At 35.0% G+C, this 3,100-nt stretch overlaps 1 long non-coding RNA gene across 1 annotated transcript; it reads left to right on the forward strand.

Moving 5' to 3' along the window:
* The first annotated feature begins 888 nt into the window (after nt 1-888).
* LOC109096921 lies at nt 889-2,207 on the forward strand. Its single transcript, XR_006159295.1, has 3 exons — nt 889-967; nt 1,632-1,697; nt 2,163-2,207. It is a non-coding gene; the product is annotated as an uncharacterized LOC109096921 (long non-coding RNA).
* The last annotated feature ends 893 nt before the right edge of the window (nt 2,208-3,100 follow it).

Genomic DNA, 3,100 nt, shown 5'->3' on the forward strand with positions numbered 1-3,100 from the left:
TGTGGTCAGTAATTTTTTTCTTTTTTTAAAGAAATTAATACTTTTATTGAGTAAGAATGTGTCAAATGGATAAAAAGTGATAATAAAGACATATTTTTAGAAAAGAGTTCTATTTTGAATAAATGCTGTTCTTTTTAACTTTTTATTAATCTAAGAATCAAAGAAAAAAGTATCACATGTTCCAAAAATAAAAATAAAAAATAAGTAAAAATATTAAGCATTACAACAGATTCAACACTGATAGTAAATCAGCATATATTAGATAATTTCTGAAGGATAATATGACACTGAAGGATGGAGTAATGATGCTGAAAATTCAGCTTTGCTCCTCGGGAATAAATAATATTTTAAAGTATATTAAAAAACAGGAAACCAATATTAGAAATTGCAATAATGTTTCACAATATTACTGTTTTTTTTTCTTCTGTATTTTCGATAAAACAAATACATCCTTGATGAGCAGAGACCCCATTAAAAAACAAGGTCAATTATTTATTAGGTTTATAATATAGGCCTAACATAATATAATATCAAAACAAACTCAAGCATTTAAAACTGATAGAATAGAATAGAATAGAATAGAATAGAATAGAATAGAATAGAAACTGAAGCATTTAAACTGATAGAATAGAATAGAAACTGAAGCATTTAAACTGATAGAATAGAATACAATAGAATAGAAACTGAAGCATTTAAACACTCTAAAAACGGCTGGGTTATTTTTTTAACCCAAAATGCTGGGCTGAGTCTGTTGGGTCATTTTGTTGGGTTATTTTATTACTTTTTAAACACTTTTGGGTAGTTTCAATTTACCATGTGTTGAGTCAAACCTGCTGGGTTGTAACGCTGGGGTTGTTTCAGGCCAGCGCTGGGTTAATTTAACGCGCCTTGAAGATGTTTAAATCGCTCCCCAACTGTCATTTTGGAAGAACAACGGGGCAAAGCCACTGGTTTCAACTGTTTTAAGGTACGTTTATTTAATGTTTTCATTAATAATTATTTGAAATTGGCAGAATTATAACTTTATTTGCGGAAACAATACTGTTAAACTTCTACAGGCCAACATTAGTTTGTTAAATGATGAAACAGTTTACCTCAGACGGCCATTCTACGTGTAACGTTACTCGCATAATCGTGTTGAGGTATCTGAGACGACAGATTAATACAGTTTTATATAAGTATCAGACAGCGACGGAAGGCTGAAATATGTGAATATCTGTGAAAATAGAGGAAAGAGTCGTTTTCTGACACTGAAAAGCGAATTTAAACATTTAAGTGAGTCAAAATAAGTCAATACGGCTTTCTGCTATAATGTAAACGCCTGCAGTTGTCCATATCGACATGTAAATCATACAAATTACGTACAATGTCGCTGGACCGCAGGTCTAAAAGAACCGACGATCCGGTTCAAATAAACCGGTTCATCAATTCTCGGGACAAAGTGATTCCCGGAAAAGAATCGACGTCTCAGGGCCTCGATACATTTCAAAGTGCGCGCACGCACAGCGAGTGCCGTAGGCCGCGTAAGTGAGGTGATGTTTGATGCCTGTGTGGTTTATAAAGTCTTTTTACATACGTAAATAAAGGTTTTTGGTAAGTCATAATTCAAAATGTTGTTTTTTTCTTGTCAGAAGAGCACATGGATACATTTGTGAGAGAAAAACTCGTTGAATGCAGTCTTATCGAGACGTCTAACGGTAAGTTCATGTTTATTATACATTTTACATACATAATTGTTTGTCTGTGATAATCAACTAACACTTGCGTAAATTAAACGCACATATAATTCTGTTTCGTGCTGTAGTTAAAGCTGCACTTTGTAACTTTGTGTTCAGAATGTACATAATTTTATAATGAGCGAATACATTATATACCCATTTTTCCAGATTGTGTTTTTGACTATGCAGTGTGATCTCACATATCTGTGCCAGTGACTGTGATTGTGTGTTTCGATACAGCCGCATATTAATATAAACTGTGATTATACTGACTGTAACATCCTATTGATTTACACAGTTTGAAAGCCAATCACTATAGCATATTCAGCTTCTGTAGACCTACTCATAGGTGAATTTAACTCATAATCATGATGAACTTCACACAGTTTATTGAACTGAATCACCGCTATTAAAAATCTGTATTTTGTTTACTTTATTTTATAGGTTGGAACAAACGTGGAATTCCTTAACCGAGCAGAGTCCACAAAAACCCCATCCATTTGTCATGGCAATTTGAAAATGCCAGCAGATCTATCAGACATTGATCATAATCAATGGACAGGTAAGGATATTCTGGACAATTTCCAAAAGGAATTGCAAATTGTATATTTAATTGCATTTTTCCACATGTGGACGCATAAATTGTGACATAGACCAAAAAGCAATTGAAAAGCATTTGAATTTCAGATGCCTTACACAGAAAACCTGTCAATCCGTGTCAGGGGTGGGACTATACTATGGGACATGTTTTGTATTGGGAGATATTTTGTAGTTTTTACCCCAAATCTCTCACTGTTTGCACTCTGATGCACGTCAGCAAAACAACCTTGCAGTTCTAGTCTTATTTGCCTATTTGCAACTTACCCTATATTATGTTCCTCAGGTGAAAAAAGCATTTGGTTAATGGTGAATATTGACCAATAGTACCATTGTGGCTCCCACCATTAGCAGGGGAGTGTAGCTGCATTTGGGTTAAAATGACTAAAAAGATTATTTATTGTGTAAGGTGCCAAGGATATAGGGAGACCCGGGTTGCACTGTCTGTTCTTTAACACGCATCTCTCGGAGTGGCAGCTGCCTTTAGTAGTGCCTTTACCTCCATTGTCCAAAGCATTTGGCACAATTGTCTTTGAGTGATGTCACTCCCAATACAAACACGCCCCATAGTATGGTCCCACCCCTGACACAGATTGACAGGTTTCCATGTGAGGCATTGGAAATTCAGATGCTAAAGTTATTGCAATTCCATTTCATTTTTGGCATGTTACATGTGCGACACAGTGAAAAAGCAGACGTGGTAATTAATAGCACCCGATGTACTTGTTCTTATGATGCATCTAAGCTAACATTAGTCTGTTTCATTCTTATTCCGAGGTCACCGT

Source organism: Cyprinus carpio, unplaced genomic scaffold, assembly GCF_018340385.1.
Source record: "Cyprinus carpio isolate SPL01 unplaced genomic scaffold, ASM1834038v1 S000006477, whole genome shotgun sequence".
NCBI lineage: Eukaryota > Metazoa > Chordata > Actinopteri > Cypriniformes > Cyprinidae > Cyprinus > Cyprinus carpio.